The sequence below is a fragment of the Cryptomeria japonica genome, chromosome 1, assembly GCF_030272615.1.
Source record: "Cryptomeria japonica chromosome 1, Sugi_1.0, whole genome shotgun sequence".
Lineage (NCBI taxonomy): Eukaryota > Viridiplantae > Streptophyta > Pinopsida > Cupressales > Cupressaceae > Cryptomeria > Cryptomeria japonica.
Window position 1 is genome coordinate 521,584,298 of NC_081405.1, and position 24,367 is coordinate 521,608,664.

A 24,367-nucleotide genomic window follows, 5' to 3' on the forward strand; every position below is an offset into this window, starting at 1 on the left:
GTTGAATGCCCAAGTTTTAACCAAGGTTTAAACAAAACTAAAGTTGCCCTTTCTAGACGTTTTGCAAGACAAAAACAAATCACTCATTTAATCCAAATGGGCCAAATTTCTTAAAAGGTTAGGCATTATGACTTAAAGGCCAAAATCGCACTTTTTGACTCAATTGGCCGAAGTTTGCAATTTGAAAGTAAAGTCATTTGAACTTAGAAAGAAAATCGCACGTAAAACGCCTAAAATGCGCAAGTTTCACAAAGGCTAGAGGGAGTGCTTAAACTTAAAAAAAAAATTGCCCTTTTTTATCAAATAGCCCAAAGTTTTGTGAAAGAGGTGTTAGAAAACAAAGAGAAATTAACGCAAAAGGACCGAATTGGCCGAAATTAAAATAAGTAGTATTTTCAACGAAATGCAAACTTCTCTCAAAAAGATCAAAATGCCCAACCTTTCAAGATAGACATTAAAAGGCCAAAACCAAAATCATGCGCAATAGCCCAAAGGGCCGAATTTCGTGAAGGGGTATCCAAATCACTCGAAATACATAAAGGGCTCAAAGTTTCAAAAACTTAGTGGAAAGAGAAAAACAAAACGAATATAAAATCGAAAGACCCGAAGTTTGGACAGATTGAAAGGGGCATCAGGCGTCGTTAGAAAACCAAACCTAAATCGCTTTTTGGACCAAAGCCCCCAAATTTCATTTACGCTGAGGTATTTTAAAGAAAAGAAGCATAGATTCGCCCATTCCAAGCTAAAGGCCCGAAATTTCTAGGGCGTGGTTTATTTTAACAAAGGTGTCCAAACTTGTAGAAGTAGAATATCACACGTCAAGTAGAAGTTGCAAAAACGTCTAGGGCTCAAGCCAAAGTCACGCATTTTAGCTGGAATAACTGAGTTCTTGCAAAGAGAGGGAAAATCGCTCAAAGTTGCCCATATACTGAGTTTATTTCATAAAAGAAAGGTGTTTAGGGTTTAAACACAAAATTCGCATGATTCAAAGGAAGGGAGCGATTTTTGCAAGGGGAGAATGTTTGGGGTTAAACATCACCGCGTAGCTTAGGGAGGCAGTTGCAACTTTCGATTTTGCTCTCAAGTGCTAAGTTCATTTTGCATTCAGAGTCGGTAAAACCCTCTTCAGTTCACTACTAGGTATGTTAAAATCACCCTTCAATGGTTCCAAACTTTTGCATTTGATAAATGATCATGTTTTGAACTAGAGTTCGAATGCTAGATAAATTGAACAAACTTTAAATGTAACCCCAGGCAACAACCATTACCTGTCAAATTTGGCCTCTAGCCAAAATTTAAAACTTAGGCAAATTTCGAAATTTTGGCTATAAACAGAAACACAAAGCATCTTTCCAAACGCTCACAGGAACATCAAAACCAACAAAGCAAACAAGTCTGAGAATGAAGTACATTTAAGCTAAACGTTTGCAATTTTCAAGCATCGACATAAAGAACCAACAGTATTCAAAACTCGCTCAAAACCAACAACCAACCAAAATTTTCAAAATTCAAAAGCATTATAGCATATTTCCAAATTCTGATTATCTCGCTGTTTTAAACGATTTTAGTGCTAACGCTGTCTTTTGGCACTACTAACTTGCGTTTTTCACCTCAAAATTGCCTCGTAATTTGTGTTCGGGTGTGCAGGGTAGATGCCTAATCAAGGGGCAGAGTCTTCCAAAGCACCTGATGCACCAGGAACATTCCCAGCATCCAAAACGGACATTCCCCGCAAGCTTGATAAAATGAAATATCAGTATTAGGGGGTGATAAATGAGTCAAAAGTCCTAAGCAATTAGTAAAATGTTGGTGATACAGATGTCGGGCATGTAGACATTCAAAACTTCAAGGATAGGGTGTATGCTCCTAACGCATATGGCAAGCCGAAATGGATGGTAGAGAGTGGCATTGCACAAGCTGCACGTTTCCCATCGGCAATTCAGAACTATGAGCTTGTGGTCGAGGCTGCAAAGCATTATCGGTCGGAGAGCGGGGTGGTGGTTGCAAACGGAATGGTGATGGCTGATTTCACTCTGGAGGTCATTGGGGAAGCATTTGATATCCCACTTCCTAAAGAGGCCATTGCAGTGACTATGGATGAAGCTCAGCTAGCTTATGATATGAATCCCAATAGGTGCAAAGGGATGATAAATGAGGAATGGTTCAAAGTTAGAAGACCCTCGAGCACCAAGATCATCAAGAAGACATATAGGAGTGATTTTATCGAGTACGTAGATATGGTCACATTCCTTAGCCGAGTCATGGGACTCCCCCACCCCAATTTATTTGAGGAATGGGTGTTTTACTACATAGAGTAGGTCTTCAATGGGAATGTTAAATTTGTCTGGGCTCAGATCATAAGTGATAACATCCATACTCAATTGGTCCAACTTGAGGAGAAGAAGTACTTTAGCATGTCCTCCTATCTGGTCTACATGTTCGCCAGACATCAGAAACTGCCAAGATTGATTCGCACGGGCGAAATTGGAAATGGGCCAAATCAAGTGAAAGTGTACGATTGTTACCCTCAGTTACATTATTACAACATAGCACAGAGGGAAAGAAACAACTTCGCCTATGCAATAGGCCAATATGAGTGTGTGAATCATGCATTCACAATGAGCATGGTCTGAATGATGCAAGGAGGGTTGCATATACGGTTATCAAAGCAGGCCAATGCACTAATATGGAAGTATGGGGCATGGTTCATTCAATTCCCTCGTTTCTCCTATATCAGAATTTTGGGCTTTGAGGGAGCTCCATTCCGACTTCCCCGCTATTCGTCAGATAGAATGGTCCTCTTGGAGGTTGCTAGACAAGCACATCCAGTCGGGCACATACTCAAGGAAAAGAGGACGACAGGATTCGCTTTCCCAATGGTCATAGGAGACAATGATGTATACTTCAAGACCTCTATGCAAGCCGAGCAATCTTTTGAAGAATTGGCATCATACTGCCTACAAGAGCAATTCCCGAGGAAGTACTTCGACCCCGCTAGATTAGGGAAGAAGGCTTATGGCAGACACTACAGAGGAAAAGCGGCCATAGAAGACTATTGGACTAACTGCCTAGACAACTTTGAGGTTCCTCAGCGAGGGTACTCAAGATTAAGTGTTCAGCAAATGAGAATATTCGAGTACTGCCAAGTCCCGAATCAGATAACTGATTATGGGGATTGCTTGCAAACACAAGAATATGAGGCAGTCAAGGACCTCCCGCTATCTATCAATTGGACCTAGGACCCAATCACAGATCTGGAAGCTATAATAGAAGGTCCCAAGAGGTATATAGATGCCTAGTTATACCAGTAGGTTCAGAGACTAACTCATGAGGGGATCCAATTCACATATAATCTGATGGGAGGCTTTGTGTCCCAATCTTCTGAAGGCGAAGAAGCATCAAGTGCCGCTAGGGAGGAAGAGATTGAAAAGCCCGAAAAGAAAAGAAAAAAGGAAAAGGCTAGTAGAGGAACCCGAGCATCCAAGAGGATAAAGAGAAATCCCAGCTAGTCACCTGAGGCCCACGGGCGAGAAAAGATACCAATAAGAAGGCCAGTGGTTGCTACATCATTGAAGGACACTGATTCAGATGATAAGGTAGTCGAAATTGATCATCTACCTACCCCTCTTCCACAAAATGATCCGATTGCCCAAGAGACAAATAATCTGCAAGAGGCAAATGATCCGCAACAGACTAATGAGCTAGGAGAAGATACGCAGATCATCAATTTGGATAGGCTTGAAAATCAAGTCGGGGAGGGAGAATTTGTGCCAAATGAGGAAACAAGCAGGCAAGATCACACGCAGGAAAGCGGGTGTGAAAAACAACAGGAAGACAGGCATGAAGAACAACAAGAAGAAGGTGATGTAGGAGATAATACTACAGTTGAAGGAGAGAAAGAAGAAGATAAAACTGAGGAGCCCCATGAGACTGAAGAGCAACATGCATTAGAAACTACTCAACAATTGCTTAGTGAGGTGGGTGAAAATTCAACTATAAGCAAAGGTCAGGACACAACCCCTAACCCGCTTTCTTCAACATCCGATCAGCCGCAGATATGTAGTGAATCCGTTGAGGCATCCTAAGAAAAAGGCATGGAGTTAATAGTCACCTCAGGACAAGCTATCCCTCACGAGTGGTTGCTAGCCCAAGCCCAATGGAAGGCAACTGTCAAGCCGCCAATCAACCTGGAAGGCATATTCTCTCAAATCGGGGAATCTCAGGCCAAAGGAAAGAAGAAGTCGAGAACCTATTCCAGGATTACTAAAGATGAACAGAGAAATCAAACAATTCATATTGCTGCCCCGCCAAAAGACAAACCAGCAGAAGAGGTCATCTTGGCTGATTACAACATTACATCAATTCTGCCAGGGAAAGCGACCTAAGAGAAAGAAAGGGTAGATTTCAAGGACTCTGTTCAAAATATACTTAGACAGCTGGATGAAATGATTGTTGAACGGGATATGTATAGATCTCGTGCCGAGAAAGAAAAGGGATACATAGACCACTTGTTAAGGCCGCTGCATCATGCCACCGAGACCCATATTCCCCACTTGGCCTTAACATAGAAAACAACTATTGAATTTGAGTGTCCAAGACACCGCTAAGGCAACCAGGGAATGGATGGAGGATTTGGCGAAGATAGGAACCCAAGTAATTAATGATTTGGTTTACTTGGAGTGGGATTCAAGGAGGACCCACAAGACAATACATGCACTCAGGAGCAACACTGAGGGGACACGACAGACACTTGATAGGTTACTCCCCGTTATGAAGGTGTTGTTCTGGACTGATTCTTGGATTCCTACAGCAAAGATGATCTTTGAACCCCACAACCCTGACATTTTTTAGGGTTGGTACTACACTATGGTGATGAAAGGTGATGTCTCAGACCTCCTAAATAAGGGATGGGAAGAAAGTGAAACAACCCTGCTCCGTGTCGAGAAAAATTGCGCAGGTATCTTGAAAAGATTGGCTGGTGAATGGAGACAAGATATGAACGCAGATGAGTTCAGAGTGCATTGGAGGAGGCAAGCAAAGAAAGAAGGGGTTGCATACACTAAAGATGATTTAACGTGCACAGCAAACTGCACACAGCCATCCAAGATTATAAAGACAATGGGCTCGATTGGCTTGATCAGCTAACTGAGGTAAATGACAACTGTGTAGATTTTAGCTTCAGGATGAATACCCCACCTATGCCTCCTCTTCATGAAATAAGCTCCATATTCATAAAATTCCAAGATCATGTTCAAGCAAAACGTGTAGCAAGCCGGGATATCTGGAAAAGGTACTTAGATGGAGCAAACAACTTTTTATTGTAAAAGAGGAAAATATCTCATTGGGATTCTATAAAGTGCTTTCCCAAAGATAGTTATTTCTCCCCAACCACTAAGGTACTTTTTCAAGTTTGGGGTTTTGTGCAGTTGCACTTTTTGGGGAACCAATTTATGGTTGATAGTTATCAGTTAGTTGGTAGTTGGTAAGGATGTAAGTTCCCTATTGTTGACGTGGCTAAAATCGTATTGCTACAACTCTATTCGGCCAACACAGAATAGAATGTTCTCGCCGAGTATCCTATCCTCTCTTGTATAAGGAAGCCCTAATGTTGTTTTTAATCGATCAAAGGGGACAACCTCAAGGTTCCAAATGTCAGTTCTTGACTGCGGGTTAACTCAACGATCGATGTGTTTTGCTGGGAGCACAAGGGGCCTTACGTTTTGCAACAAGTTATTCAACATCTGATTCTCGAGCTGGGAAATAAAAGCAAAGGAGAAGGGTTTAGGAAACCTAAAATTAACAAGACTGATATGCGGGTAGACGGATTCAACATAACCAATCCCTGCTTGGCAAGAATAACTCAACCTCACAAGAACGGTGCAATATTCAAGGGGACTTGGAAGATTTTCAAACTGCAGGTGCATGCCCAAACAACAAATTCTGGCGCAACTCGGACGGACACCTGCAATTGAACTAACAACAAATTGAAAGGCTCAAACTAACTATACACAAGGATACACAATCAACATATCCTCAATGGTATGAAGCTGAATCCATCAAATACCTACACACCCAAAAAGATCTATCTAAATTGCTGAAGAAACCATGCAAACAAACTAAAACCAAGATGATAAACACCAAATCAATGTCCATTATATTAATTCTACCTGCCTATTACAACAATTTCTACAACATTTCTATGCTACTACTAAAATTTAACCTTCTACAAAACTCTAACCTATTCTAAGTGCCTACAAAACTCTAACCAGAATCTAACCCTTTACAAAAGAAAGGCCTCTGCCTCTTATAGATTTTACAATTCGAACCGGTGGCCAGGATGGACTGCATCTAAGGGCCCTGGTCTGCCCTCTAGAAGCTAGTAACCCATGCCAACTCAATTCTTAGTTATCCACCCAACCACTATCTCAACTACCTACAACTATTTGGCTTTCATTTAGTCAATTTGGAAGTTAGAGATAACTGACCTGTGTCCCCTTTGTTTCAAAATATCTTGAACGAGACCCACATGTAGTTCTTTTATAATAAACAATTTCAGTTTTAGAAACTAAATTTCTGGAATTAAATCTAGCTGTATATCATTCTGGAAATGTACATTTTGTGGCATTCCGTGTTCTTCACTTTGGTCTTATTGGTTCAAGTGGTGGCGCGCTTCCCCGTGCTTCGTCCTATGCATTGTGGTGCATTCTTGCATTTCTGCTTCCGGCTTTAATCGCGATCAGGCCTCCTTGACGTTGTTGATCTGCAAACAATCAATTTCCATTCCGGATTAATCATTTTGAAAAATTAAATAAATTAATTTAACAAATATTGAATTTAACTTTTAAGTGTCAAGACCCAGGTCTTAGGCAAAATTACAAATTGACCCCCCCCTTAATGGAAATGTGCGACCTTGAGTTCAAAACTCCCCCTTACAAATTTTGCCCCTCTATCTTTTCACTTATTTTCATGACCAAGGGAGAAATTCGGCCATTTCACCTGTGAGATATCAATTTTGAAAACAAAGTGTCTTCAAAATATCTGGTCACTTTGTTTAAATGTGGGACTTTATTTTCTTCATTACTTTTGGCCAGAATGACCCTTTGGAGTTTTCGGCCTGATTAGCCAAAGTGCACAATTGGTCCTCTCTTGTTTATTTTCAGCTTATGGGCCGATTTTGAAGCTTTCAATTGCTCTTAAAAATGCCCCTTTTAAAATTTTGGGCTTGTTCAGAGTTTTGAAGTGGTTTTGCGTTTCGGCCTAGAAGGGCAATTTGTGAACTTGGTCTGCCAACTTCGGCCTAGAGACCAATTTTGCAAGCCTTTCTAATTTCAGCCTAGATAGACCTTTTGCGAGATTTTGCTCTACTTAGGTTTTAACGCCTTAGTTAATTTCGGGCCTTGGGGCCATAATGTGAGACTTTTGTTTAAGACGCCCCCTCCAAACTTGGTCTAGCAAACTCAGCCAATTCAGGCGAAATGAGTGAACTGTGATTCGTCCCTTGGATATGCAAAATCGGGCTTTAGCCCAAAAATGTAAGACTTTGCGTTTTGAATTCGAAACTTGGCACTTTGAACAAAACTGGGAGAACACTCACCTAACTCGGCATTTTCAATTAAAACATGGCGATTCATTTTGGCAAACTTCACCTCTTTCGGTGTTTTTAGGTAAAATGTGGAAACTTGACGTTTTTTATTTTCTGGCCTATTAGGCAACTTTGGGCCCTTTGATGATTTTCGGCTGATTCTTCTTTTTGTGCGTTTTACCTCCATTTCGGCTCTTTTGGAGATTTCGTGTGAATATGATTTGTTGAAGCCTTTTCATCCTTAAGGTCTCTTTATGAGAATTTACCCCTCCTTTTCACTTTTTTGGGCAAATACGGCGAATTGCATGATTTTGATCTTATAAGTTTTTTGGCCAAATGAAGGAAAATGCATGATTCCGCTCTACTCACCCTCTGCAAGACTTGGCTCTTCTAGGGTAAATGAAACTCGGGTTTTTGGGGCAAATTGCGCCACTGCAAAACAACGGAAAATGTTGAACTTTTGTTTTGAATGCTTATTGCTGTTCGTTTCGGGTATTTTGGCCCTTTTGCACGATTTTCTTTGTTTGCATTTAAGTTGTAATGCCCTTTGCAATTCGGGCCATTGGCTCAAAATGAGCAATTTTGTGTGTTTTTGCAAACTTCGGCATTCTCTGAGGAATTCATGGGACTCTTGATTCACATTTTGACACCCAATTTTGGGGGCAAGAATGAGCGAGTTTAGGCTTTGCCCTAAACTTGCCCTCTCTTCTTAGATGAAATTTGGGCCCTTTGTTTATATTACGTGACTTCTCTGACCTTGTGAGTATATTTCGACCTTTATTTGGGATTGCATCGGCGATCGGAAAGGCATTATTAGCAAGTGAAGCTCCTTTCTCTTTTTTTCAGGCAGACTTCAAAAAACGAAAGGGGGTCCCCTGGAACAGGGGTGGGGTGTGCATAAGGCACAACAAATGGCGACTTGGCTGGGAAATGTTTTCGAACATTTCAAGGATGACAATCGGGATTGAACCCGAGAATCTCTAGTATATACCCCACAAAACAATCCAAATGACAAAGACAGATTCATGGCAAAAATGAGGTCGTAAACTAAATTAAGTCACCAACTTTGAAAATCAAGTGTGTAGTGAAGTCCATTCCGGCTTAAAGAAAGTTGAGATATCATCGTTCAGTCAATGCCAGTTACCTTGCGGACTCATACTCCAAAAGCAACCTGGATAGAGCCCCGCTGCTAGCAAGCATCTATAGCCCCAACGAGGTTATCACCTGTAAGCTCACATAGATTGCTTTGTTTCCGGTAGATTTTCTTTTTGAATATTGGAAGAGGTGTCTGTATTCCCAAAGCCAAGCAATTTGATATTTCTTAGCTTTTCAATTTCTTTTCTTTTGATTTTTCTTTTGTTTTCACTTTTTCCCTTTGGCTAGTAGGCAATGAAGCCTACGTCGGATTGAGCGCTACAGTGCTCACTGAAGCAGAGCTTCAAAATTTTCATTTGCAATGACTTCCCTTGACAAAACAACAGGCTTAAGCGAATTTAAGCAACTAAATTTTTAGAATGACTAAGCCTTAAACCAAACGAGCTAACTACGGGGGCAACCGTCAATTAGGTTCTCTACCAAAGTCGGCATCCAAGAAACAAACCGAAAAAAGCTTCTTGACTTCGTACACCAATGTTGGGAAAAGCAAACAAACACGTACAAAAACAACAAGGAGACAACCCCTTCCGAAAGGACACCTACGCTATGGAAAGCAAACAAAACTAAAGTAGAAAACAAGAAATCTAAGCTAAAACATAAAACAAACTACTCTAAAATAGAAAATAAAAGCCTAAACTAACTATATACAAGGAGAGACCGACTGTACAAAATGTGGACTATATGCATGCGTTCCCGACCCTGGGTGATTTCTTAGTATGTGCAACCTAAGTCACCAGGTTTGAATTCGAATTCGAAGTTCGACAGCTTTGAAATTCGAATGGAGTTCGATGAGGAAAAAATTCAAAATGTATAAAATTCGAATTAAATTCGCCATATGTAATTTTAAATTTTTTTTAATAAATATATGTAATATATCTATAAAATTGCCTAAATAGTTTAACATTGATAAATAGATTTGAAATCATTACAAAAAGATGACACATTTATAAAATATAAACCATAGGAAACATATGCTTTCACAATTGCAAAGATGTTCTTTTGTCAAAAAGGTACTATAACAGTCAAAGACTTCAGAACTTTAAAATAACTCTAAGTCATCAAGAGCACTTGGCTGGGATGCCAAATCATCATTATCTGTATCACTACTCAGTTCATCATCTGCAAAGTCAGGCTCATCTGCATCTGGCATTGCTATGCCTTCAAGAGTTTGTTCTAAAGAAGTGGTCTTTGCTGATTTGTTCATCAACAATTTCAAATTGCTGCGAACATAGACAAGATCTCCAAACTTTCCAGCCAACAATTTGTTCCTCTTTTTGGAATGGATGTGGTCAAAGCAACTCCAGTTCCTCTCACCAGCTGATGAACTTGCTCCCTGACTCAAAATTCGAATAGCAAACTCTTGCAGTTCAGGAGCTGATGATCCATAAGCGATCCACCATCTATATCCAAGCATACGTGGCGAGTCATTTTTTGGCTTCTGCCCCTCCAAACATCCCTTCTCCTCTCTTGTATTGCCAACTTTGATCTCTGATTAGTGCTGCAATTTCTGGATCTAGTGCATACCTGCTAATGGCTTGGTAAAGCCTAGCCATGATTTCATTATCACCCCTTCTATCAATAGCAAACAACTTAGGCTCCAAAAAGCAAGCTGCCGCATGTAAAGGTGTGTGCATCATTTTCCATCTGCAATCAACTGTCTCCCATATCTACATATATTCTGCTTCTTCGTTATTTAGTGTTTTTTGAATAGATTCCTTACACTGGTCCATGCTTTCATAAAGCATGCCAAGGCAAGGAGTGTCACCATCAACCATACGAAGCACATCAACAATTGGTTCACATACAAGCAAAAATTTTGTTGCACTTTCCTAGAAATTGTTGTTTAGGATGATTTGCTCTATGTTCTTCCCCTTAGGGCCTTTAGAAAGCACTGAACTTTCCCACTGATTGGAACAAATAACAAATCTCAAAGCTATTTTTTCTTCAACCACTCTTTTCAAAGTGATATAATATGAAGCAAATCTTATTTCACAAGGCCTCAACAATTCCTTTGATGCATGCTGCCTATAAATACTCAATGTGAGATGATGATTCCGTATGAAATTTACAATTGCTCTCCCTCTATGAATAGCTTCATTTACCCATGGGAATTTGGCCAAGTCATGAAGCAACAAATCGAGACAATGGACTGCACATGGACTCCAATATATCCGTGGGTACTTCTCTACAATCAGCCTTCCAACTCCCACACAATTTTCTGCACTATCAATTACCACTTGAACCACACTTTCCACCCCTACTTCAAGAATGGCTTCCTCTAATATTTGAAAAATATACTCTGAAGTTTTCTTGTGGTTCATGGTTTCAATGACTTTCAAAAACACAACACCTTCAGGACAAGACACCAAAATATTAATCAATGGCCTTTGACACATACTTGACCATCCATCACTCAATATAGTGCATCCTGTTTCCTTCCAAGTGGCTTTGACATCAGCTAATTTTTCAGTCACTCTATCTTTTGACCTTTGCAAAAGAGTTGTCTTGATAGCCTCTGAACCTGGGGGTGTGTACCCTTTGGCAAACTTTGCAATTTTCTGAACTGCATTACGGAAATGTGGATTTCTCGCAACATTGAATGGAATAGCACTTGTGTAAAACAAATCAGCAACTACATCATCTACCTGTTGTTTCTCTACTGGTTTCCAAAAGTTGTTCAGTGTTCCACTCTGTTTTGATACACTCACCGGTTTGGATTGCACAGAAGAGGAAGACATGATGGATGTGAATCTAGATATATCTCCTTCAATTATCTGTTTCTTTTGTGCCTTCTTCATTTTGCCTACTGTTGAAGCAGCCAACTCTTTCTCTAGAATAGCTTTAAGTTCTGGAGTCGCACCTATACATGCTTGAAAACCTTCATCTGGACCCCCTATATTAGCAAGGAAGTGGTCCCTAAGCCTTGTTAAAGTTCCAATTATAGTTCCCTCACATAGGTTACATTTGATGTGAGTTCCATTTCGGGTCACATGCTTCCATGCCTCAGAAGTTGATTTAGGAGGAGCCATTAAATGAAAATCTGCATGTTTGGAAATAAAAATTAAAAAACAAAATAAGCACTACATTTATTTCAACCTTTCAAAATAGAAATTCTTTTAAGTTTTAACAATTTCACAAATGACCTCTTAAAAATATATAATAAAAATATATAGTATTAAACAATATATCATATTAATATTAAACAATATAATAAAAAATATTAATATAAAATTATAAATTATATAATAATAATATTAAACATTATAAATTTATAAATAAACATTATAAAGTATAAACTATTAAACATTATAAATAAACAAATGTGTATTATGTGTATTTTGTAATATTATATTGTATAATATAATAATAATATTAATATATATATATATATATATATATATTTTTGATCGATAACCAGGATAGCTTTATATTGCTTAAAAAGGAAAGATTACATGCTTAAAGTTGTTCATCAGAATACCACAACATGGGGTCTTGCCCCTACAAAACCATCAGAACCCGAGATAAACACTGAACCTACATGGCCTACCACCTCAAAAATAGACCATACAAAAATGCTTCCCCACCCAAAACCCGACAACAGGAATGCCCTGACTGGGACCAACCACATGAATTTCTCGCCTGCCACCTGGCATGGTACCCGGCCTGCCATCTCGAAGCAAACTGCGCTCCACCACCTTTGCTCTCTTCCGAGGGACTTGATGATGGACCAGTGGCCGCCCATCTTCACCCAATGGAGCCTCTGACTTAATTGGGGTATGCTTGCGAAGCATTTTTTCTCTTTCCACCGGTCCCAGCTCTCGCACAAACTTCACAACGTCCCTCCACCCCTTTCTTGCATCCTCCATCTGAGCATCCACAGATCGAGAAGTCGACCAAACCACCAACGACTGAACATATCCCATTCCCACAACAATCTGCCACCACAGTCCTTGCACCACTCTCAGACCTTTGCCAATCTCTGCACGAGCCACCACCTCCTCCAGCCCTCCCGACCATTTAGGTTTCAGCACCAAGGATGTCACCTGCAACACCTCCTCTGTCGAACCACCCACCATCAGGGCCAATGCCACAAACAAGGACAAGATGTCCAAATTTGTACGGAGTTGGCAGTCGGAAACCAAAAATTCTTCCCCAACCATCAAGCGCACAACCCTCCAAAACACTTCCCCATCAACCCTGAAAACATTCAACAGTCGATTACATGAAATTGAACCACAGAATGCAAGCATTTGTCTGTCTGTAGACAGGGAGAAATTTGCTTCCATCCATCCCCACTCTCTCGTCTGAAACTTGAACTCACAAACAAAACCAAAACCAACCATTGCGAAGTGCCAGAAAACCAAGAGACTAGGCCCTAAAATAGCCAACGCCACATCAAGAAATAATTACTCCATGCGTAACACCTCAAACCATGCATCATCATCTGATCAGCCCACCAATTACTACCATCATCATTCCTACGCCGTTGTTGCATCTTGCAACCAGATCAAAGGTCACAAGCCACGTGAAACATCTCTTCCCTCAAGTCCAGTGTCAAGAACAAATCATACCAAACTCCAAAACACAACTTGGGTTTGCTTTTCACTTCTAAAGCACAATCAACCAAACTCAAGAGAACACACATTCCGTAGGTCCTCAAATAAATTGAAGTTGCTATCCAAAGAACCATTAGCTCCAACATTCGACAGCTTGTCTGCCTCAACGTTTGCTTCCCTGAGAACATGCGAAACCTTAAAATCATCAAACCCGCACAAAAGGAGATTCATCCTTCTAATGTGTTTGTCAAGTTGCCAGGCCTCCATTCGACCCTTAGCAATCCCATTCAGCACAATCTAGGAATCCCCCTCAAGATGGAGTTTCCTCACTTCCAATTTCTTTGCCAAAAGAATGGCTTCTATAGCTGCTTGACACTCGACTTCATTGTTCGTACCATCCACCAACCTCTTAGCTCCAAAAGCTAGAATACTTCCATACTCATCACGAGCTATGACCCCTACCCCGGAGATCCCAGGATTCCCCCTAGAAGCCCCATCAAAGTTGACCTTGATCCAGCCCTTATCTGGCGGAACCCATTCCTGACTTTTGTCACCCTTCCTGTGGGGATTAACCCTCAAAAGCCCATTAGCGGGCCTAAATTTAATCAAGGGCCAACTCACCAAAATACCAACATCAAACTGACTGAAGGGAGTCTTTGCCAAGTTAACCTGAGAAGCAGCATTAGTGACTAATTTCGAAATGGACTCCTCCAATCTGATCAGAAAGCGTTCCATAGTTTCTGTTTTATCCTCAAACAATCTTCGGTTCTGTTCTTTCCAGACTTCCCACACTACATAGCAGCAAAGATAGAAGACTTACTCAAAGCTGGCCACGATTCCAACCAATCGTGCAAATACCTTGCCATCGGTCCCTTCCAACTCAGCTTCTGCAACTCGAAACGCCAAGCTTCCTGGGCAAAGTCGCAATTCAGCAGAAGGTGATCCACCTCTTCCTCCTCCTTCTTACAAAGCATGCACCGAAATGGGCCTGCAAACCCCATTCTCTCAAGTCTATCTCCAGTCAGGATTTGCTTTTTACCTGCCAACCAAGAGAAGGCACCCACTTTCGGTAAACACTCTTTATTCCAACAAACCTTAGCTTCCCAATCCACCTTCTTGCCTTCTGTCTCCAACAAAGTATACCCTAGCTTGACTGAATAACTGCCACTCTTTGCACCACACCATATTATTTCATCTTCCTCCCTAGAGCACGTCACCTCCCTTCTATCTAGGATATTCCTCAACAGCCTTTCATCCGCCTCCTCCAAGTCCAGACCATGAGGATCCTCCCAGTTCATTTGCTGACCCAATTCAGATGAATCTTGAACCAGGAAATCACGCACCTTGGTACCCCAATGTTGAGCAGTCTTTAGAATAATCCGCTGGGGGGCCCTGGTATCCAGAGATGGGCTATCGTCCCAAGAATCCTATCAGAAACTCGCCTTACAGCCATCTCCGATCCGCCAGGTAAGGTGATTAGTAATCAGACTCCTGCAATTCACCAAAAAGTTCCACAGGGCTGATCCTCTCGGGGGATTTTCAACCGCGAGAATCCTCTCCCTGTCGCCACTATCCAAATACTTAGCTTGAAGAATGCGAACCCATCTCTGCTTCGGTTTGCTATACATCTGCCACACTAACTTTGCCCCCATAGCTTCATTAATTAGCTTCCATTCGCGAAGCCCCGCACCTCCTCCCTTTTTGGGTTTACACACTCTGTCCCAGGCCATCAAAGGAATTTCGTCCTGTTCCTGATTACCGTTCCAGAGAAATTTCCTCATTTTCTGTTGAATATTCTTAATGATCGTGCTTGGGAGTTTAAAACAAGCCATGAAGAAAATCGGCATTGCCGAAATATCTGTCCTCAACATCAGAAGATGACCAACCAGTGTGAGCCACTTACTTTTCCAGCCCTCCATTTTTCCTTTGCAACCATCAAGAAGCCCTTTCCAAATCTCTGCCTTACCTGCTCCAGCAAAGAGCGGCGTACCAAGGAATTTCCCAGGTAGCTGACCAATTCTAATCCCAAAAAGTCTGGCTATAGACCTCTGAGACCCAACTTCAGTGTGGAAGAAAAATATCTCCGATTTTTGCTAATTTATCTCCTGACCAGTAGCCCAACTAAATCTGTCCAACACTTTTTTCATCACCGAATCTTCTTGCATGGAGGCCACTCCGAAAAAGACAAGTATCGTCTGCAAACTGTGAATGGGTTGTAGAATTCACCCCACGAGCTATCTCGATACCTTTCCACAACCCCTGAGAACGCTTTCGAGCAATAGAATGACCAAGAACTTTTGCCAATAAAATGAAAATGAAGGGGGATATGGGATCCCCCTACCGAATACCCCGCGAGGTAGGAAAGAAACCTTGGGGGCTGCCGTTAACTAAAACTAAAGCAGAAAACTGCATAACCATGCTGGAAATCCACTTAATCCAAGACTTCCTAAACCCAAATTTGGCAAGCACAACCAAAAGAAAAGACCTGTCAACTCTATCATAGGCTTTCAGGATATCTAGCTTTAGAATCATTCTTCTCTGTCTTCTCTTCATGGCCGTGTGGATCGCCTCATGAGCCACAATAACCCCGTCCACTATATTCCTCCCTAGAGTGAAACCACTCTGTTCACAAGAAATTAATTTGTCTAAAATCAGTTTAAGCCTGTTAGCAACAACTTTTGAGATGATTTTGTAAATAGTGTTACACAACGAGATCAGACGAAACTCCTCAAAGCCCTCCGGCTTATCTTTCTTAGGAATAAGCGCCATTAGAGTACAATTGAATTCTTTCAAAATAAAACCCCTAGACCTTGACTCTTCAACCACTTCCAGTAGCTCACCACCAAGCAAATCCCAAAAGAACTGGAAGAAGAAAGCCTGGAAACCATCCGGACCTGACGCTTTCTATTAATATAAAATTATAAATTATATAATAATAATATTAAACAACATTATAAACATTATAAATAAATAAATGTGTATTATGTGTATTTTGTAATATTATATAATATAATAATAATAAACCTAAATAAATTTAATTATAATGTTGTTTAATATTATTTAATTAGTGCAGGTCGGGACTCGGGAGAGGCAAGCGATGTCCGTTTGCAATGGTGGCGGTCTGGTGAACGACTTCAGGTAGCAATGGCCATGGGCGACGTCGGGTAGCAACAACCGAGCTTTGGCGGTCGACAATGTCGTTCTGCAGTCGAAGGGGCAACTGGAACTGGTCTGCAATGTCAAGCGACTGGAACTAGTGCGTGATGCGTCTGACTGCAAATCAAGCCTCAACATAAACTTTGCTTGTTTGCTGCCGTGGCCCATATTTGTTAACAAAACTCGACGAAACCCTAAAACGCGCAAGGGAAAAAACGCTTTTCGGCAAAAACACGTCATCCCTAAATTTTTATTCGAATTTAATCGAATTTTTTAGGGATTTTATAAAATGTTTCAAGTTTGGCAAATTTCGAACTTCAAGGTTGAAATTCGGTCAAACCTGGTGACTTAGTGTGCAACAGTAACAAGGCAGTGGGAACAGTTCTCAGTCTGGCTTGTTTGTCTTTAAATTCTGAAAAGAAAACTTTTAGTGGGCCACTCTTAGGTTTAACTAGGACATCGGGCAATATCAACAATTAAGGAAGCTCGTTATGCCTGTGGTTAACCCATTTACAAGTTGTTTTTCCGGCATATTCAAAATCAAATTAAAAATTCTCAGAATTAACAGTAGGAGGGAAAGAAACAACCTGGTGCGATTCTGAGTCGTGCGGGGTGTCGTGCGGGAGAACATCTTCAGCAGCTGCATCAGGAGGTCGCCATTGGTGGTGCAACATCCTGCCTGCGTTCGGTGTATGCAAATCAGCATCAGGCTCTTCATCATTTGGCATGGGCTGAAAAGCAGTTTTGAACTTGAACTCAGGAAAGTGGAGTGTGTTATCCGTTGGTGCATCTTCAAATTGTATGAACAATGCAGCTTTATGCACCTTTGTTAGCATATCTTCAAATAGCAGGGACTCCTTGATCGATTTATCCTCAAAAATGTCTTCAAAAGACCCTTGGACTGCATCGTCGATTGACAGGGCTGTTGCAAACTGCTCTTCAACTTGGGGCTGATCTTTAGAGATCACTTGGTTGTTTTCTTCTTCAGCCTTGTCCTCTTCAAGTGCAGGGACAACACAGTCATCTTTTGTCACATCTTCCTTTGGCACAAGGACAGCAAAATCATCTGTTGTCACAGTCTGATTGACAGATTCTTCTTGGTTAGCATTATATCTTTTCATCATCGAAGAGTGTGGCGTTGTGTTGATGTTGAGATCTTTTGTACTCATCTGCCAAGAGGTAGGCACTCCACACTTTGCTAGTGATGGACTCCTCTAGCTCTTCTGGCAGTCCATATTGGGCTTTGAATTGATTGACTACCTCCATGCACAATGAGTAGGTGAATTCTGAATGTGGACTGCGATGAATACTGCACCACCAAGGTGACAGCACGCCCTCCAAGCATAATTCCTCTTCGAGACCAAACTGGTTCTCAATCAGGTCTTTAAATCGTGTAAACTCATCAGTGCTGGATGGAGGACTGGGGATATCCGGCTGCGCTAGCTCCTCCGGTTTGGGGATATCCCTGAAGAATATTTGCCCCTGCAATGCTAACTCGACTCTTGATAGAAATGTCAAGAAACTCAACTCCTCGTGCTCAGTTGTGCCATGAATTCTGCAGTGAGCTGCCAATGTGAACTCGGATAACTGCTTTGGATACAACTACAAACTTAGCTTTTGTTGGATTTGGGAAATGTCGGACTGCGGGTAGTCTTCATGAAGCGGCTAACCATACATACTGACTCAGAATATTTTTGGTATTTTCAAATTTTCTGATTTTTTTTTGTTTTTCTGGTTTAACAGGGATCTTGTATATCCCGAATATAGCATTGGAAGGGTATGATAAACTCAACTTGCTGCAAGGAACCTGACAAGGGTCCCTCCTAGCACCATTTGTGTTGAGCACGAAGGAGGGTAAGAAAAAAAGGCTATAAGGTTACTCCTCGCAAATACAGATTGATATGATCTGGGTTTAGCTGTTTAGACATTCATCATATCATGCCCTTCTTCTAGCGCAAATTCTGTTGACGTGGATAAAATCGTATTGCTATGACTCTATCCGGCTAACGCAGAATAGAATGTTCTCGCCGAGTATCCTATCCTCTCTTGTATAAGAAAGCCCTAATGCTGTTTTTAATCAATCAAAGGGGACAACCTCAAAGTTCCAAATGTCAGTTCCTGACTGCGGGATAACTCAATGGTCGATGTGTTTTGCTGGGAGCACAAGGGGCCTTACGTTTTGCAACAAGTTGGTCATCATCCAATTCTCGAACTGGGAAATAAAAGCAAAGGAGACGGGTTTAGGAAACCTAAAATTAACAAGACTGGTATGCAAGTATACGGATTCAACATAACCAATCCTTTCTTGGCCAGAATAACTCACAACCTCACAAGAACGGTGCAATCTTCAAGGGGACTTAGAAGATTTTCAGACTGTAGGTGCATGCCCAAACACCCAATCCCGGCGCAACTCAGAGAGACACCTGCAATTGAACTGAACACAAATTTAAAGGCTCAGACTAACCATACACAGGAATACACAATCAACATATCCTCAATGGTATGAGCCTGAATCCATCAAATACTTGCACACCCCAAAAGATAGATCTATCTAAAGTGCTGAAAGAAACCATGCAAACAGACTAAAACCACAAAGATAAACACCAAATCAATGTTCATTATGTTGATTCTAGCTGCCTATTACAACAATTTCTATAGCATTTCTATGCTACTACTAAAGTTTAGCCTTCTACAAAACTCTAACCTATTCTAACTACCTACAAAAACTCTAAGTAGAAACTAACCCTTTACAAAAGAAAGGCCTCTGCCTTTTATATGTTTTACAATTTGAACCGGTGGCCAGGATGGACTGCATCTAAGGGCCCTGGTTTGCCCTCTAGAAGCTGGCAGCTTTAACCCATGCCAACTCAATTCTCAGTTATCCACCCAACCACTATCTCAACTACCTACAACTATTTGGCTTTAATTTAGTAAATTTGAAAGTTAGAGATAACTGACCTGTGTCCCCCTTGTTTCAAAATATCTTGAACGAGACCCACAGGGAATTCTTTTACAATAAACAATTTCAATTTTAGAAACTAAATTTCTGGAATTAAATCCAGCTGTGTATCCTTCTGGAAATGCACATTTTATGGTATTTTGTGTTCTTCACTTCGGTCTTACTGGTTCAATTGGTGGCATGCTTCCCCGTGCTTCGTCCTGCGCGCTATGGTGCGTTCTTGCATTTCCACTTCCATCTTTAATCGTGATCAGGTCTCCTTGACGTCGTTGATCTGCAAACAATCAATTTCCATTCTGGATTAATTATTTTGAAAAATTAAATAAATTAATTTAACAAATATTAAATTTAACTTTTAAATGTCAAGACCCAGGTCTTACGCAAAACGACAAATCGACCCCTCCTATAATGGAAATGTGAGACCTTGAGTTCAAAACTCCCCCTTACAAATTGCGCCCCTCTATCTTTTCACTTATTTTTCGCGACCAAGGGAGAAATTCGGCCATTTCACCTAAAATGTGAGATATCAAATTTGAAAACAAAGTGTCTTCAAAATATCTAGTCACTTTGTTTAAATGTGCGACTTTATTTTCTTCATTACTTTCGGCCAGAATGACCCTTTGGAGTTTTCGGCCTGATTAGCCAAAGTGCATGATTGGTCCTCTCTTGTTTATTTTCGGCTTATGGGCCGATTTTGAAGCTTTCACCTGCTCTTTAAAATCGCCCCTTTTAAAATTTCAGGCTTGTTAAGAGTTTTGAAGTGGTTTTGCGTTTCGGCCTAGAAGGGCAATTTGCGAACTTGGTCTGCCAACTTCGGCCTAGAGACCGATTTTGCAAGCCTTTCTAATTTCGGCCTAGATAGACCTTTTGCAAGATTTTGCTCTACTTAGGTTTTAACCCTTCCTTAGTTAATTTCGGGGCCTTAGGGCCATAATATGAGACTTTCGTATAAGACCCCCCCTCCAAACTTGGTCTAGCAAACTCTGCCAATACAGGCGAAATGAGCGAACCTTGATTTGTCCCTTGGTTATGCAAAATCGGGCTTTAGCCCAAAAATGTGAGACTTTGCATTTTGAATTTGAAACTTGACACTTTGAATGAAAATGGGAGAACACTCACCTAACTAGTCATTTTCAATTTAAAAATGGCGATTCATTTTGGGCCCACTGGGCAATTTTGCAAACTTCACCTCTTTCGGCCTTTTTAGGTAAAATGTGGAAACTTGACGTTTTTTATTTTCTGGCCTATTAGGCGACTTTGGGCCCTTTGGTGATTTTCAGTTGATTCTTCTTTTTGTGCGTTTTACCTTTTCGGCTCTTTTGGAGATTTCGCATGAATATGATTTGTTGAACCCTTTTCAGCCTTAAGGGTTCTTTATGAGAATTCACCCCTCCTTTTCACTTTTTCGGGCAAATAGGGCGAATTGCACGATTTTGATCTTATAAGTTTTTTGGCCAAATGAAGGAAAATGCACGATTCCGCTCTACTCGCCCTCTACAAGACTCGGCTCTTCTAGGGTAAATGAAACTCGGGTTTTTGGGGCAAATCGCTCGATTGCAAAACAACAGAAAATGCCGAAGTTTTGTTTTGAATGCTCATTGCTCTTCGTTTCGGGTATTTTGACCCTTTTGTACGATTTTCTTTGTTTGCATTTAAGTTGTAATGCCCTTTGCAATTTGGGCCATTGGCTCAAAATGAGCGATTTGTGTGTTTTTGCAAACTTCGGCATTCTCTGAGGAATTCGCAGGACTCTTGATTCACATTTTGACACGCAATTTTGGGGGAGAGAAAGAGCGAGGTTAGGCTTTGCCTTAAATTTGCCCTCTCTTTTTAGATGAAATTCAGGCCCTTTGTTTATATTACATGACTTCTCCTCTGACCTTGTGAGTATATTCGACCTTTGTTTATGTTCTGTATTTTGCTTTCTAATATTATATTCAGGTTCATATTTCATAGAAATTTTTAGTTCATACCATTAAGGACTGGCTGATTGCGATTCACCCTGCATGGTTAGTTTGAACTCATTCATAAGCTTAGTTCGGTTGTTAGATACTAAATGAGTGGATGTAAATTCAGCATTTATGTTTGATAACTAACTTGAAAATCTAGTTTCCTTTGAAGATTGCATCAGATTTTTCATAGTTGTGCTATATTTGCTGGAAAAGTTAAATCTGGTTTTCATAGTTGTGCTATATTTGCTGGAAAAGTTAAACGATGTCTATTTACTCTAATAACTCCCGATGCATTATTTCCCTTCCTCAAGGACTGTTCGATCTGATATTATTTTCTTATTCCCCCCATAATGGGATGGCGGATTGGACGAAAGCTTTAAAGGAATCCAACACTTTGTAATTAACAAAGCTTGCTGATTACTCATGATATATCTGCAGTGAGATTTCTTTTCTTATTTAATTGTCTTCCTATTATCTTCTGTTTGATGCTCCTTGGATGATGCTTTTCTAACTCTTAAATATCCCTCAATCTTGTTGGAGGGTTGTGACCCTTGGGCAATTCCCTTCTCTCGAAGGAATGATATCTCTTCCACGTTCCTCTTCATTTATTTAATAGATGTACTCTTTAAAAATTGCTGCCTTAAATCAGTTATTAATTCTTATCATCATCGCCATCTTAGGATCACTATTTTATCATAATGCTATCCCTGAACATTGCATTGACAAGTCACTAATCTTCCAAAGTGAATCGCTAATTTATTCCAATCTGTCTTACTTCTACATTGATAGAGGGTGACATGGCATCAAGATTGGGACATGACAATCCCCAAGCATACCACCAAGAACAAGCGTGTTACTGCCTGTAGCTTAATAACAATTCTGATCTAATCTAATCGATGGTGATCTTCCTACATGCTTTGGATTTCTTTCTTTTATATCTCTCAATGTGAGGGAGAGGTCACACCTCTTCATCATATATGCCCTTTGGCAAGAGACACGCCCTTTCACCATTAGTACCCTTTGGAAGAGTGCAACTCTTCATTATTTCTACCCTTTGAAAGGGACACAACTTTTCACAATCATATCTGCACTTCTTATTTAAATCAGATCTGCACTTCTGATTCCCAAATTATCCCCCCCTTCAAATGAGTTCTCTTCTCCCTTTTATGGCTCATATTTGAGGGAGTCACTATTTTTCATTCCATGTCTTTTGACCATTCATTAACTTTAATCAAATTTTAATCATATTTAGTTATATTATTTTATATTTTAATTTAATTTTAATTTTTATTCTTTTGTATTTTAATTTTATTATTAAATCATATTTCAAAGTGGGGACATTACACATGGCATCCGTGTGCCCTTTCTCCCGCACGAAAAAACATGGGGTTTTGTCACAGGTCGAAATAGACTTGTATACCATTAAAAAAAAGGTTCTCTAAAAAATAAAGACGCCTTTTTTAATGGCGATTTTTTACAGATTTGATCATGATTTTTCCCCTTTTTTTCACTAAAAAACAGCCCGAATTTTTAAAAAAACACTGACGACTTTTTCAATGATTTATTCATAGACATGGACCAGCTAGGACTCGAACCTAGGACCTTCCATCGCTGTTGGAGTGCTCTACCACTGAGCTACTGGCCCATCTTGGACCAGTCCATCATTGGTCCGGGTGTGGCTTATTTCCAACACCAACACTCCCCCTTAAGCCACACCTCTGTGTGCTTGGGGCTCCTAGCCTGGACTTGGGTCTGATACCATATTGAGACATGGACCAGGTTGGACTCGAACCTAGGACCTTCCATTGCTGTTGAAGTGCTCTACCACTGAGCTACTGGCCCATCTTGGACTAGTCCATCATTGGTCCGGGTGTGGCTTATTTCTAACACCAACATCCGTGTGCCCTTTCTCCCGCACGAAAAAACATGGGGTTTTGTCACAGGTCGAAATAGACTTGTATACCATTAAAAAAAAGGTTCTCTAAAAAATAAAGACATCTTTTTTAATGGCGATTTTTTACAGATTTGATCATGATTTTTCCCCTTTTTTTCACTAAAAAACAGATCGAATTTAAAAAAAAACACTGACGATTTTTTCAATTGTCTATTCACAGCCATATTTGGCTCGTGAGAAATCACAAGTTGAACGATTTTTTCATTTATGACCCAAACCATCACCAAACAGCCGATCTCAAGTCTTCACACATAGACACCTCCCAAAAGTCACAAGACTCGTCAAAATGGGCAGCAATGTGGGCTGCAAGTCTCGTGCCCTCCACACAAGTAGTACAGCCTATATTAGACCTTTGTATGGACCGACAATCAATATATCAGCTCTCAATAAATTCAAATAGAAAGTGCAGCAAGGTACAACTCCATTGCTGGGATTAAGCAATACTTTAAATCAAGTTCAACTCCTTAAAGGGAAAATATGACTAGTATGAGTACAACTCATCAAAGAGGAATGGTGCGACCTCTACAATAATCTTCACAAATTTGCTCAAGCCTCCACCATCACTCACTACCATCTTGCAATCTCACTACAATTGGTAATCAAACCCTTGCATACTGAATTGCGTTAAAACCATATAAATGAGACTCAAACTCGGCACGGACTCAGCCAGAGTGACTCGACTCAAGACTTGGGACTTGGCAAAAAAACTCGGTGCAAACTCGGCAAGTGAAAACCCCAAGAAATTTAGAGAATTTTAAGGATTTGAAACTTGTTTCATGCACCCTTTATTATGAAATCCATGACATTAAATGTTCCAAACAAATATCAAAACTATAACTAGAATTATATGGCTCAAAGGAGTCTACATCCCTCCTATGAAGGCATCTAAGGAAAAATCAAACATAACAATAGGCATTTTATGCCAACTATAGAGTGGAGGCACTAATGGGTTTGATGGGTAGCAACGATAAGTTGCACAAGGTGTTAGATGCGAGAAAAACCCAACAATAGAATAAAATTTAGAGAAAAACGTCAAAAAATGTTCGTTTTTGT

The 24,367-nt window shown here is 40.5% G+C and overlaps 1 non-coding gene across 1 annotated transcript; it reads right to left on the reverse strand.

The window, feature by feature from the left end:
• Positions 1-22,934: 22,934 nt before the first annotated feature.
• TRNAA-AGC (transfer RNA alanine (anticodon AGC)) lies at positions 22,935-23,005 on the reverse strand. The gene has a single exon. It is a non-coding gene; the product is annotated as a tRNA-Ala (tRNA).
• Between the last annotated feature and the right edge of the window lie 1,362 nt (positions 23,006-24,367).